Raw genomic sequence first — 14,384 nt, forward strand, 5'->3', positions numbered from 1 at the left:
GCTATGTGGGACAGGCACCATCTGGCCCTCTCCACACAGCTATCACCCAGCTCTGTACCTACAAAATACAGTTAAAGGCTCCATTTTAAACTGTTAAAAGTTTGAAGCCCAACTGTTTGCTTGTTGTACCCAGCCTTGAAACCTGTAAGAGATGCAATCTAGAATGGCGCTTGCCTCCTCAAATGGTTTCCCAAAGCTCATTGTTATTTAAACTTATTTTTAAAAAGTATTTTAGTAGTTTTTGAAGTTTTGCTGGCCTGAAGCAGTCGCATGGCAGAGGGAAGGTGGTGGATTTCTGTTCCCCAAAGTGGAGCAATGTTGAAGGAGCAGCAGGCGGAGGGGAGTTCACCTCCTCCTCCAAGCAGTGTCTTAGGAGCAAAAGTAATGGATGGCTTTTGATGAATGAATAGTGGAAATACACTGTCTCACTGCTCTGGGCTTTCAAAGTTTCCAAGAAACAGTTTTCCTGTGCCTGCAGGTCACTGATGGCATGACCTGTTCAGGGGTTGCCTTTGGTGGGATATGCACCATACACTGGAGGATGAAGAAGCTTGCGCTGAACTCATCTCGGTGCCATTTGTAGGCTGGGAAATAGAGCCCTGCCTTTCTCAGGGTGGCTTTGCTCGCTGCTGACCATCTAGGCACAGCAGGACTGGGTCAGGTATGTGACATTTTTGACCACACACTCAGCTTTCTGCCCTTACACAGATTGTTAAAAGTATAAGGAGGAGAAATCCTGCCACATAAATAGTCAGCGGGGTTGCCTTGGGGCAAAAGGGTGTGTATTTACATACTCATGCATCCTCTGGTAGAATAAAACCAGAGCTTGTGGCCTGATGTGTTTTCTTGAGCTACATCAGGTCATCCTATAATATCCCAGACCCTCTGAAGGACAGAAGGGCAGGAGCCATTGCAAGGCAAAGGTGTGATTTGCAAAGGGGAGAGAAGGATCCTTGTTTTCTTGTACTTGCAAAAGACTTATGTGACAAACCACACCTTTCAGAGGGTTGCTGTGGATTGCAGGATGAAGGGGACTTCTAGATCCAGAAACATTTGATATAAAATATTCCTTTTTTTTTTCCTTTTTCATTAAATGAGAGCACCTAACCAGCTGGCTTACTGTGCCGGTTTTGGGAACATGATCATTAGGATTCAGCTGCAATGCAAAGGCAATGCACTAACTATAGCTGAGCCTCACTCATTAGGCGCATATGGTTTTTATTTCCCAGAGCATGGTCTGACATATAAAATTAGCTTTTTTGCCCAAGGGTTTTGGAAGCAGCAGGATTTAGTGTAGAATATAAACAGGATATCTGATGGAGCAAAATAAGGAAAAATTAATGGACATAATTACTGGTGTGAGAGTTCCAGGTACTCGAGATGGTGTTCAGGGAAGACAAAACCCTATTATGGATAAAACAATTTCTAGGCTTTCAAAGCTCCGTTTCGAATGCAGCACCTTAATACTTGAGTCTGTGTTTTGTAATTGAAAATTAGTGATATTATCCCCATGTTACTGAGGAGGGGGGAAATGAGAACAAAAGCACATCACGTTGCCAAAGCATGGTGTGTGTCTGTGGTGGGGACAGGGACAGCAGCTCACCAAGCCACATGCAGTATTAAACCTGCTCTTGCTTTGCTTGGCAGTTTTAATGCCCAGGAAAACACATTTCAGCCCTCCTCAAGTCCTGCAAATGAAATGGAAATCAAGGGCAGTTACAACTGCTGGTCATCTTTTGGAGGATAATATTGTGATAATGTTAGCTTTTCCCCTCCAAATTGCTCACCCCACATGGTGGGGCAATAGTGTCTCACCTGGTGCTGTTTGCCAGCAGCTGCCTTACCAGAAATATTTGGCAGACAAACTTGTTGCATCACCTGCCTGAACTGCCCCTCACCACCTCCGATCATCACTGCCCTATTGCTGGGGCAAGAGCCAGTATGAGACGAGACCCACAGCACCAAGAAGCCCCTGTGCCATTTGTGCTCATCTCCCGTATTAATTAAAACTGGCCTATTTTTTGTTACGCTGACTTGCAATTTCCAGCACAACGTAACAAAGTGCCAGAGAAACAGCGCAGCCTTCTGGTGCGAGTCTTCCCTCTCCTTCGAGAGAGCTAATAACGAAGTGGTTTCTGACAGCCTCTGTGAGCCTGCATGGAGAAAACATGTCCCCATGTCATTAGGTAACGATAGCCCAAACCCCCTGACAGATGAGCCTGCAGCATGTCAGCTCTCAGCTCTTGGACAGGTTAATTTTCTTAATTATGTGTGTTGTGTTAAGCAATACTCTGAAGTGACACAAAATACCAGGTATGTCAGGAAGAAAATCAACCTCAGACACTTCATACAGATAAAGAGGTTACTGGGACATGAGGCAGCCCTGGGCTGGCTTAGCTGGAAAATCTGGCATTGCCTTCCCTGCTAAACTGAGCCCAGAGCCAAAGAGGCACTACAGGGAGAATGGATCCCACAGGACAGAAGTGAGCTATGTGGGAACCCTGGTATTTATTTATTTGCTATGTGTATGTGGGTTTAGCTGCTGGTATTTTTGGTGTGGTTCTGATGCAGCTCTTGGTGGGGCATTGCCTTTGCTCCTGCAAATGTGCAGGAGGGTGCTAGAAACAGGAGAACTTCAGACAAAGTAGGATGGGTCACGATGGTCTGGGTTAAATGGATACTATGCCTTGCCTGCCCCTTTCTGCTCTCTTTTCTCCTCAAAAGGAACTTAGCTATCACTGTCTTGCCATGTTAGCAGTTCCTCTGGCCAGCCTCTGAATCACGACACAAAGGATGTGGGTTCAGTAACCTCTGCTTTTACTTTTGATAGTCACAAACCAGCCACCCCGCTGTTTTCCAGCAGGCAGTGGGGAGGGAGGACACAGCACCACACTGGTTTTATCACAGACCAGACTGGCTCCCAGGAATAGTGTGCTGGCAGCAAGGCACAGGCCTGGGTACTGGTGCTGAAGCTGGCGCAGCAGGGGAGCCCAGATCATTAGGAAAGCTAAAGTGGCTTAGTTTTATGCTCCGGGAAATGAACATGAGCTTCTCTTGCAGAAGGAGCAGTACAAAAGCAGCTCAGTGTCCCAGACATATCCACACCCAGACAGAGAGGACTTGGCTCATGTGGGACACCAGCGGAACGCTAGGAAGCAAAAGCTGGTTTGGCCAGCCAATGCCTTTTCATAATGCATTTTAATACCTGCATAGTAAGGTAATGCTCTGTAAGAACATCACCTCTGGTTACACTGGGGTGTCTTTTCTGTACCAAACCCAAACAGACTTCTAGACACTCGACAGCACAACAGTTTCTTGCCTCTGTTCCACCACACTGCAGGGAACAGCAGCTGTTTCTCTGACTTTAGGCAGCATTGCTTCCAGCTACCTGCTGTACAGCCTCCTTGAAATGCCTTGAAGGTACGGATGGAGGCTGAGCTACTTCAACGACTCACATCCTTCTTGCCTATTACTTTGTGAGACTTTAACAAGGAAGAATAACAATCTTTGCCCTTTGTCATGCACAGCCCGTGCTGCCAGCAGTATTTCATCTTTGCAGGCAGAGACCACCAGGAGGTTGACATTCATCACTATATGTGCTGTAAAAACAGTGCTGTTTGGTTTGGCTGGTGTTGCAGGTAGGTGAATTCAGGTTCTCCCAGCCCGTGAGCTGCTCCTGCAGGTCATTAGAAAAGACTCTGCAACATGAACAATGGGGATGCCTAGCACATACGCTCTCATTGAGAGAGGAAACACCAGCAAGGAATTCCATCAGCCTTTGCAAAAGCAGCAGAGTGGCACAACCCTCCCTTGTTTGCCACCCTAACACTGGTGTGATGCTGGGATGCCAGTAGCAAGTGTGGTTTCCATCAGGCAGCACAAAGCAGTGAGGACCAGTGGGCAGACCAGTGCGCTGATGAACTCACAGCAGTGATTTTCCAGGTCTGGTTTCTGTGCCAAGCAGCCTTGGAGATAGCTCCAAAATGGGAATGGCTTTTGCTGCGTTGGTCATCCTCCTGGGTAGGAAGCTGGTAACTGAATTCCTGTCTGTATTTACTTGCATCAAAGCCTCAAGGTTAGGTTTAGGCTTAAGTGGAAGGCAACCTTCCACTAGCACAGGTGTGAAGGGACCTGAAATTCCTTCTAACATGGTGTACAACAAAACACGGGAGTTAATGTGTTGCTCAGTGAGCTATTTATCTGCAAGCAGGTCCATTGCTCTGGGTCTGCAATCAAAAATAACAACAGTAGCCTGAATGTGCTTTCTTAAGAGATCTCTAGGCCTGCTTGTAAGAAAAAAGAGGAAAAGAAGGAAAGAAAAAAGTATCATTCCTGTGGGAAGAGATATCTATCCTCTGTCTTCACCCAGGGCTTCAGCTGGTTCCTGAGCTGCTGGATGGTGTTCAGAGCACAAGGACCTCCAGCTCTGCAAGCACAGCTCTTGCTCTGCACTCCATCTCCCTCAGAAAAAATCTTGTACCTGCCTGAAAATCCTACTGCAGCAGGATGGAGATGTTACCTTTCCAGGCTGTTTATTCAGCAGATGTGGAGGAGGGAAGGGAGGGCTTTGAATTTGCCTTGAGTTAGCTCTGGATAGGAACATGATGGTGAAAAGACTCATCAAGAGGTCTCAGTTTTTCCAGAGGGATTTGATGTCTTGATGTGGGAGAAGGGAAACAGCCCAAAGTGTTAACGAAATTCAGCCCTGGGGCAGAGACAGTGGGAGCAGATGTGTGATTATAGGAGCTGAACTCCCCTAACTGAGAATTTCAAGCAGGCACACTCAGCTTTTCTGTACACAAAGAAACCATTTCTGTTCCCTAACAGCCATTTATAAACCTACTGCCGTGCAGATAATCTTCCAAAGACAACAGGGTTTGACTAAAGCATTACTTTCATCCATTTTACCATAGTTTCCCCATAACACAGATGTGAAATGAGCTAGGTAGCAGCAATCTGTATTCACAATAAGGTGCCAACCTAAACCATAATGCATTCAGTTTTTGCTTTCCTTCCCTACGACACTTTGGTGTCTTGTTTCCACCCAACTGTTTGTTGGTGGGTTTTTGTTGTTTCATTTTTCCTTATGCCGTTTCACCTGGGAGATGCTCTGGGGAAGTAGCTCTCAACCTGCATTTCACACCACAGCTGTCTCATGGGTGTGAATTTCATTTTATTTTAAGCTGGAGTGTTTGCTGCGCTCTTGGTTGGAAAGGAAATACAACTTCGCCTGTCTTCTGGAAACAGGATCCTTACCAAGAAGGGAATATCTACAATTCCTTTCCTTTATTTTTATTCCCCCAGCTGTGTTGCCTGCTTGAGCAACCCGTGTGAACAGTTTTCCTCACCCTCCCAGAGAGCATCTGGATGCTGCTGGAGTGGCAAGGTACAGGGGCTACCACCACAGCTTGTCTCACAGCTGGACCAAAGTCACATAAACCTGAAGGTGCTTTTGGGAGCCACAGCAGGAGTTTGATGGGTAAAACAGCTCTGAAGAGGCAGCAGCTTCCTCCCTGCTATGGGACATGTGAGCTGTGCTGAGGGGTGTTATCAGGGTGGGACTGGGGACATGTGCAGGGCTCCCACCAGGGAAAGATGTTTCAGCAACGACAAGACCTGTGCTTTCAGCATGGTGCTTTCTTCCAAAAATATGGACAGGTAGATGCTGTCAGCTGTTGAAGTACCATGTACCTCTCTGTGACTGACAGGGACTCTTTCTGCCAGCCCACATCAGCACCCCGGGTCTGGCAGCTGCTCACTCCCTCTGGAAACAACTTGTGTTTTCTGTGGGAAAGGTAGATGGTGATGGAAGATGACAGCAATGGTAATGATAATGGTGAAGGTGTGCTCACTGACATGTTTCTTAAGGTCTTTGCTCCGGTAATTAAAGTTTCCTCTGTTTTTCAGCCTTAAATATTGAGCACACCAGTTTATACGGCTGTTTTCTTGTGATTGCCCTTAAGCTTACAGGCTTTTTAGAAGGGAAGGATCTTCACAGGAGCTGGCAGTGCTGGCCTCGGGGTAAGGATTTGGCTTGTGGAAGAGCTCATGCTTTCTGAACATGCAGATTTTAGTTTGATAACTTAAAAAAAAAAGAAACAAAACCAAAAAACCAGCCCCAAACCCCTTAAAAACAAAAAAGGAAACCCCTCCTTATCTCTCCTCCTGAATGTTTGTTAGCTTGTTGCTGAGAACTCTCTGCGAGTGTTTTAGCATATTTAAATGAGACTGTTTTAACTTTATCCCTAGTAAATAGCAATTAAAAGGAAATCAAAGGATTTGATTTTTTGTTTTTTCCCTAACTACAGAAAAACTAACAGTTTAGATCCTTATTTCGAGTCTCTGAACACTTGAAGTGTTCAGCTGTTTCACTGCTCCTCTGCCCATGTTTCATAACAGGGACGAGGCTCGCTCTGCTCCTGGGGCAGCACCTTTCCTTCCTCCCAAGGCCCTGCTCTGCTACGAAATGGGGTGTGGATTAAGAGGTGGTGCAGTGAAAAAAAGTGTAATTAAGGTGAAATTAAAGTTCAATTTACTTTCTTACCATCTGCCAACAGACCTGCACTCAGAGGGATGGGCTGTGGCTCCTGAGGGTGGCAGTGACCCTGTCTCAGCCCTGTGAGATGCTCCTCAGCCCTTGGTCTGTGGGTGCTGTTGGGTGTGGGGAGGATTCATCCAGTTAAAGGATATTTTCAGTTCATGCTGTACATGGGGAAGATCATTTCTTACAAATGTCTCTGTTATTGCTACCATTGCTTTTAGTCGACTGGCAGAATATTGAGAGTTTAAGGATGCGTGGAGATGACTCTGATGCTTTCTTCAGTCCTGTGTCTGGGAACTGAAGCAAAGGCTCATTTCAATTGTCATATTCACATCCTTCATTTCTCATATTCAGTGCCTGGAGGCTGCTATGAGGTACTTAATTATTCATGTATTAAATATATATTTGGAATTGATCTAGCACCTTAGGATTTTTATACCAAGCATCAAATATCCTTTAGGATTTTTCTTACCTAAACCTCTGCCCTTTGGACCCAACATGTTTGGAAGGCAAAAAGGCATCAGCTGAGATAAAGCACAAATGGATTTACTGGAGTTTGAAACATCCCAGGTGTTAAAGCAGGGACTCGGTCCATGCACGCCCCAGAGACATCTGAGGTTGGCCAAGAGGACTCGGCTCCGCTTGTATTTTGGGGCAGGACTGGGTGGCTTTAAGCAGGAGTGTGTTATCAGGAGCAAAGGAGGAGGGAGCACTGCAGAAAAGGAGGGGCAGCTTTTAGAAAGTCGGGCATTTCAAGGTGATCAGGCTTGATCTTCATCATCGCTGCTAGCCAACCACCAGGGGACTGGGAGGCACTTATTGTAAGGGCCAACACTTTGCAAATAAAGCAGCTACTGGAAATATTCATCACTCGGTGGTGTGAAGGAGAGAACCCTCTTGCCCCTTCTCTGCACATTACAGGGGAGCTGAAAAGGCCACGTACCTGTTTTATCTCCTCCCACGCGGGCCAGCTTTTGAAGCAAAGTGTAACACCTCTGGAACACCCCCTCGTCATACTGTTTTGGGAAGTAAGAAGTTTTCATCCGTTAGCTTCCAGAAATAAGAGGTTAATTAAAGGCAACAGACTAAAATAAGCCCAGATTGAGCTGGCTTGGTACATTAATCACCTGGAGCTATAGTGTTCAGCATTTTCACACGATGGCTAAGGTTCAGCAAGATTTTTTTGGTAGGAGAAAATACCTCAGAAAGTGAGAAGCCCATGGTTCAATAGCCAGGGGTTGTCACCTCTGCATGCTCCTAAATTAGGGGTACCCTTGGGATCAGAGAAAGTGTCATAAAATAATTAAAGAAGGGTAAATGTAATGTTGCATAGCAAAGTAGCCTGCTGCAGGGCTATCGCTGATGACAAGAAACTCACAGTGACATGAGAAAATTCACTTTCCACACCAGACAGGTCAGTGCTCCCTCCCACTGATTCGCTATCTTTAATAACCAAAATGATTTCAAGCTGTGTGTAGGCAAGCAACTGGACTCCATGAGGCAGCAGAGATCCAGTGATTAGCCCAGTCCTTCAGCCCCATGACTATGGTTGTGACTGTCCTCAGGGGCCTGCCAACAGGTAAGTTGGTTTCACTACCGAGGCACCCAAGTGAAAGAGGGCTGCATCGCACTCACTGCTGCCACGGACGCATGATTGGTTATTGATGGGAGGGAGCGTGACACCCATCTTCCCCATGGCTTGGGACAGGGAGCATTCCCAACACGATCGTGCAGACCAGTCTCTCTAAATCCACATAAGGGGTGCAGGGAGATAAGCAGGGATTACCAAAAGAAGTCCCCAGAAGATATTATTGACTAATAATTTGTACTAGTATTACTGAGGATTGCATTTCACTTTGCACATCAAAACATGCCTTTGCTTGACTATAGCAATGTTGTGACTTCAGAGTATGCTTCCCTAAATATTCACAGGGAAGTGCTGGTAAATGGTCTATTGGAGAAATACATATTAAGACTGTTCAAAGTATGTAAACCCAGGGATTTTTTAACACCCTGATGGCAGGCAGCAGTGGGTGGCTTGTTCTGCAGGACAAACATGTCTCTGATTTTCCTCTCCATTTTTGATGATTCTCAACAGGGCTTTGCAATTCTGCAGACTCTACATGGGCTTGAAAGCTGAGCAAGATTTGTAGCTTGCACCAAATGCAAGACAACGTCTGTGAGGGTACTTGCAGGTAAATGTGTGTATAAGGCTCCTGAGACAGAACCAAAAGGGAGTTATTTTTCCATGTAGCCTACATTGCTTTTTCATACCCAAGGCCTAACACTTGGAAAACTCATTCTGTAAGCTGCTTTCTGTGAAGGCAGGTATCACACAGCATTTTATACAGAGCTGGGCAAAATTATCTTTAAGGATTGGGTCACTATGGTAACCGTTTTTATCTCAGAATCAAAAAGTGGTTATGATTGTAATTAAAAATGTATGCTTTCTACCAAGAATTATTGTGAATTATAATTCATCTTCTGTTGCATACTAGAGTTATTTTTATTGCTCCCAAAGGTATCAGCATCTGTCATAACTCAGCAATGTAACACTTCATACGGAGAGACCATAACCTGCTTTGAATGTACTGTCAGAGACTGTGGTCAATGACTTCAGTCTCTTAAATACTTCAACAGACTCCAGCAGAACACCAGAAATGTTTTTTGTTCTTAGAGAGGAAAGCATTAGATAAACAAGGCCTCCTGAAAGCTCGCATTTCATCACAACTAGCTGCATACCCTGAGCCCAGTGATGTGGAGAGAGAGGGGTCCAGGTTTGCTGCTGTAAGCAGGTGAGTTGACCACAAATTCAGAAGTTTTGTTAATAAAAAACCAACAAAACACCACCACATAAACAAGCAAACAAAACAAAACAAGGTACAACCTCCCAGCTTTGATTCCTTGGGTGTTTTTGCCCATCACTTCTGTTCCCACGACCATAGCCATGCATGGAAACCTTGGCAGACTGCTGTTTGCAGTAAAGCACAAGTAAATCACTGTGGCTGCCTTTAAAAACTATAACTTAAATAACAGGAGCATCGTGCTCCACGTGGCTATGGCTGAGCTGGTGGCAAAGCTGGTTTTCAATTCAAGAGAAGCAAACCCATGCTGGCGATTAGGGGAGCTGTTTTGCCTGGCTCTGTCCACAGAGGCTTCACCGAGGAGAGAAGCGCCCTACTAATACAAACCATTTCCAAGGGGATAGCAGCAGGGTGGCCTCTTCCCTGTCCTGGGTCTGCGCCAGGCCAGGACACTTAGCAGGATTTTTGGCACTCATCTCTAGTATTCTGTTTTACTGGGGGCTACAGCCTATTCATTCTTCACCTAACACATTATGGAGCAAATACCTACATATGTTTTATGTAAATAGTAATGTAATTGCCTAAAAATTTCTTTTTTCCACTCTTTCCAAGAGGCAGGCAGAACAAATGTTTATTTTCCTAAAAATGCATAACTTTCAACATTATTTTGGGGGAGGGAGCTCATTTCTTTGTAATATATCTGTGAACCCCCATGGACTCCTGATTTTTTTCTCCTGAAAGTGGTTTTACTGCTCAGTGGCTGCAGCTACTCCAGCAGAACACTGTGGAAACGTGTGCAGATGGATCCTGAGCATTACACCCAGGATGATGACAGTCTTGCCCACAATAGCACAGCCCCTGCCTGCATCTCAGGGCTGGCACAGGGATACTCTCAGCACCAGCTACAGCTTTCCCCTCACACAGGCTGTGGGCTTTCCAGGTGAACCTCTTGCACCTAGAGAAGGTAAATCCTTAATAATGGCCATAATAGAATAAAGAGACAGTTGGTTTCATTAAGCCTGGTGTAATAATTAGTTTAATCAGCTGAAGTGCAGCTCAATAAAGCATACTTCAGAGATGGGTCAGCTTCAGCGTGCCGTGCTGGTGGCAGTGGGAGGGCTCTGCAGACCTGTGCTGTGGTGCTTCCCAGGCATGGAGGGACACAGTGCTGGGGAGGCAGTGTCAGAGGGATGCCCTCAGGGTGGGTTTCCCTTACTCTACAGCTTGCTCTGGCGCAGCTCAGGGACAGGACTAAGTGCAGGGCAGCTCCTGAAGCAGGATGGAAGCCTGTGGCTTTGCCCTTGGCATCCATCCATCAGCTCCACCACAGAGTAGCAGTAATTTGGCCTTTCCCCTACAAGGTTTTCCCAGAGCCTCCCTGGAGCTTCTCTGTTAGCAGCTCAGGATAGCGGTTCAGTCCCAAAACCTAGGCTGGTGGCTGCTTTTATTTCTCTCTTCAGTTTTTGAATTATCTGTCAATTTCTGTTTGTTTTTTCCTGCTGGGAAAGTCACAGCTAAGCTGCAGTTCAAGCTACCAAAAAATGTCCTATTTCCCCAAGTGCAAGTGGGTTTTGCACTCACAATGGTTTTAATGTTGAGCAGTGTCTTCAAGTGTGGTATCTCTTGCAGAGGTTGGATCTCCTGAACTGTCATGTGTTGCTAACCCCTCTGCCACCCTCATCTTTCTAGTTTCACTATGGCAGTTGTTTGCTGGCATAGCCCTACCCTTAGATACAAGAAGTGATCTTATCTGTGTTGAGACTAAAGACTACGGTTTTGGTTTACAACGTAGGGTATCTGCAATGTGAAATCCTGCTTGCCACCAAGGACGTGCATCATAGTCCCAGTCATCGGGAACCACACCTCCTCCCTCCATAAATGGCAGAATTGAGACATGCTGCAACAAACAGGACAAAACAGTGCCTTAGTGCTACAGCCTCGAAGCAGAAGAAAGTATGTTGAAGCTCTTTATCAGGTATTGGGAACCGACCTCATCCTCCTTCCTCTCCTGGCAGTGCTTGGGGTCAGGCACACAAAAGCCCATCAGAGAGGGTTTGGAGGGGAGGAGGACTGCCGTGTAGTACCATGGCTTCAGCAGTCCTCATTCTGAGCTCTTAGAAGCCCTTGGTAATGATAATTACTTGAGATTGTGAAGACTACAGCTATCAGAGTGATGGTAAGCTTGGAGGAGCCTACTTTGGTCTGAAGTACATTAGCATGCACAGTATGGAAGAGCCAAAATCAGCATGATGTACCCCATGTTGTGGAGTGAGAAGTAAATTCTGTCATTTGAGCTGGCTACTGGGATGTAGCAGCCCTCCATCTACTTCAGCCTGAATTCATTTCCTCATTCTCTGGAGAGAGTAAGATATGGTGGTCCTTGCCCATGGGGCATCAGAAAGAAGGAAACAAAGGGATTCCCTTGCAGAGGTCCTTCACCAGATGTACTCATGGGAAAGAAGGTGTGGATGCATTAGTTGCTGATGCCTCTGACAGATGTTGCATGTGAACAGATGACTTGTGCTGAAAGGTAAGTACCTGAACAATCAGAGCAGCCATTTGCAGATCCCTGGGCAAGTTTAGTCTTCAATCCCTGTAGAGCCACCCCATGAACCAAGTGAGACAGAGATCCTGGGAAGAAAAATGGTGCTTGGTACCATACGCACTGGAGAGGGCTGCACTGCACTGCAATACTAACCGCGATGCTGTGTCCTCACTTCCAGCTTCAACACAGGTACTATTCTTCCCAGGCATGGAAAAAAAACCAAAACCCCAAAACATCCCAGCAGCTTTTAAAAATAAGATGTATTAAATTTATTTAATTGCAATTTTTTCATCCTGGCTTTCCAAGGTGAGTTTGGATCCAGACATCCCTGCAATGCGCTCGACCTCTCCAAGCATGCAGACCTGCATGACGCAAGGTCAGCAGCTCTCACTGAAGATGCCAGCCTCCCATTACCCATTTTCTACACAAGCCTCACAGTGGAGGTGGCTGAGGCAAGGGGATGCTCATGCAGATGGGGAACATACAGGTTGCATCTCCCTACCGCTCCCACCACTTGAGATGCCATGTCAGTCTGTGGGACCTCAGGTTGGTAAGCTCCATTTCCTTTACTCTCCCTACCCTCACCTTCTCCAGAAAATCATTAATGTGAAAGAAGAAGGTTTGACAGAGCTCAGTCCAATGTGCATGAAGAATAATTGCACATTGGGGCTTTCTGTGTTGCAGCTCCATGGCTGGTTGGGATACTGGGAAGGCTGCTGCATCTTCAATAATGGAACAGGACACCTGAGATACCATGCTCCTCCGTCCTACAGGTAGGGGTGGTTCTTTAAACATTTCAAGTGCAAACTGGGCACTGATTATCTAGGCTTGAAGTATTTGTATGCATTGCTTGACATCCTGACTTGTATGGGGAGAGGAAGAGGGATGAGTGGAAAGACGAGGTGTGCCATGCGGGACATTTCTCCCCATGAAGTAAGCAAAGCCAGCTCTCTATCCCCCAGACATTACGTCACTTCCCCATGTTTCCGCTGAGGTTCAGGCAGCACCAGCCATAGAAGTCTTTTCTCTTTCCCCAATCTATAAATGCTATTCAGGTATTTCAGTGTCATCGTATTCTTGCATTCCTAAAGCAGGTCTTAGCCCCACTCATGGGTCAGGAACCTAATATGAGGCAACAGAAAGCTTCACATCACTTCAGGGAGGTTTAAACACCGTCTAAATAATGTGACTTCAATAAGATGTGTGTGCAAGAAAACCACAGTGTGCACTTCTCTTTCCCTTCCTCCTTATCACTTCTTCTTTAGACTTACAGTCTTAAAGAAACTTTTCCCTTGATACTTACTGTAGGTTGGATGTTTCCTTACCTGTGTATAACCAAAAAAACCACCCCAAAAAACAACCAAAACCCCTACAAACAAACCAGGACAGTGGTGTCAGCAAGGCCAAGCCATAGTCACGCCTTGTGGAAGCTTGTGCTTCCCCAGGCAGCAGGGCAGGAATGCCAGGCAAAGAGCTGGTTTTCAGCAGGGTGGGATGCCCAGGTCTGTAAGCAACTCCTGCAACACCAAGACATAGCACAGCAAAACCCACTGAGGTCACATAAGGGCAAGACTCACGGGCAGGGGCTGGTGGGTTTAGGACTATCAGGAGCAGCAGATGAAACATGTTGGGACACCCTCCCCTCTGCCTGTGCCTAAAGCCTGCCTGCAGTTTCAGTCATTGCTGTATAACCTTTACCGACACAGTCTGGATTTCTGTTGCCAGAAAGCCAGGGCTCTGGGCAGCCAGGTGCTGTCTTTATGGCCATGGGCACTAACATCACACTGTGACTTACTTAAATTACACATTCAGGCTGTTTTTTTAGGGAGCAGTCACAAGCACAGGCCTCTTTCAGCGCCTTTTATTCAAAGGTAGATAGTCAAAAGACTCTTCCCACTTCATAGATGTGCTGTTGCACTCAGTGATGGGAAGCATCATTGTAATCACCTTAGTGATGCTTCTGCTGAGGCTTAGAAAATTTAGTCTCCTGTTGTCTTACCCTCCACCCTAATCTGCTTCCCCCTGCTCTCACCAGCACAAGTAATCTCTGCCTCTTTGCTGAATAAATACAACAGGAAAGGGAAGGGAAACCCTTTGAGAGTCTGTTCCTTCACCTAAGGAAAATGGATGTGTTTTGCCATGGGGCTGCAATCAGTGGCCAGAGCAAATTGTGTGTGTCTCCCATAGCAAGGGCCAAGGCACTGATGGCTGTTGTTCATCCACTCTGGCCTCCTAGAGCAGGAATGGAAGCCACAGGGATGCAGGGGGGCATACACAGCTGGGAATTATGAAATCTAATAATGGTTCCTGTAATATGCTATGGGAAGTGCATCTTGTTCATGCATGCTGCTGCCACCCCGGCTGCATGCTGGGCTCCTGTTATGTTGAAAACTGCCCTTTTTGTTATCTAGGAGGAGGCAACAGGATATCAGTGGATGTAACAGTGATCTCTGATGGTTATGTCTCTGTGATGATTTTGAGATGTTTAAAGCTC

General features: G+C 46.2%; 1 long non-coding RNA gene across 1 annotated transcript; it reads left to right on the plus strand.

Annotated features, from left to right (window-relative positions):
* The first annotated feature begins 4,577 nt into the window (after nt 1–4,577).
* Nucleotides 4,578–9,047, plus strand: LOC134172981 (uncharacterized). Its single transcript, XR_009968086.1, has 4 exons — nt 4,578–5,386; nt 5,908–6,021; nt 8,020–8,120; nt 8,640–9,047. It is a non-coding gene; the product is annotated as an uncharacterized LOC134172981 (long non-coding RNA).
* The last annotated feature ends 5,337 nt before the right edge of the window (nt 9,048–14,384 follow it).

This window comes from Pezoporus occidentalis, unplaced genomic scaffold (genome assembly GCF_034315485.1).
Source record: "Pezoporus occidentalis ecotype Australia unplaced genomic scaffold, CSIRO_AGI_Poc_V1 ctg49, whole genome shotgun sequence".
In the NCBI taxonomy this organism is placed as follows: domain Eukaryota; kingdom Metazoa; phylum Chordata; class Aves; order Psittaciformes; family Psittacidae; genus Pezoporus; species Pezoporus occidentalis.